Raw genomic sequence first — 564 nt, 5'->3', positions numbered from 1 at the left:
TAGGCCCCGCAGAAACAGAAGTGAACACAGCAAGCAAAGCGCCTGCCTCCATGAGTTTACATTCTAGCAAGCAAAACAGACCATAAACATCCAGACAAATAACCATATGCGTTAATATCCGGTGGCATTAAGAGTTATGAAGAAGTTAAAGCAGAGGAAGGGGTGAGAGCTAATACGAGGTGATGTTTTAAATACGGTGAACAAGAAGGGCTCTCTGGGGAAGTGATATTTAATCGCAGACCCAAAGGAAGCGAGAGCCATTAAATATCAGGAAGGGTGACCCAGGCAGGGGACAGAGCATGCACAAAGGCACAGGACAAGAATATGCCCAAGATCCGTCGTGTAGAAACTTTTTTTTTTCTTTTTAAATCAAACCAGGAGCAACACATTCTAAGTTCATTTTGAATGACATCGAACACTTCGTATCTTGGGGGTTGCTCAGTGATTCATTACAGTTATGAGAAGAGGTCAATATGGATTTGACAGAATCCATGGCCTTTATTGTGTTGAGGTAATGTCCTTTATTCGTAGTTTATTGAGTGTTTTTATTATGAAAGGCTGTTG

The sequence above is a fragment of the Pteropus medius genome, unplaced genomic scaffold, assembly GCF_902729225.1.
Source record: "Pteropus medius unplaced genomic scaffold, Ma_sr-lr_union100, whole genome shotgun sequence".
Lineage (NCBI taxonomy): Eukaryota > Metazoa > Chordata > Mammalia > Chiroptera > Pteropodidae > Pteropus > Pteropus medius.
This window is presented reverse-complemented; position numbering follows the sequence as displayed.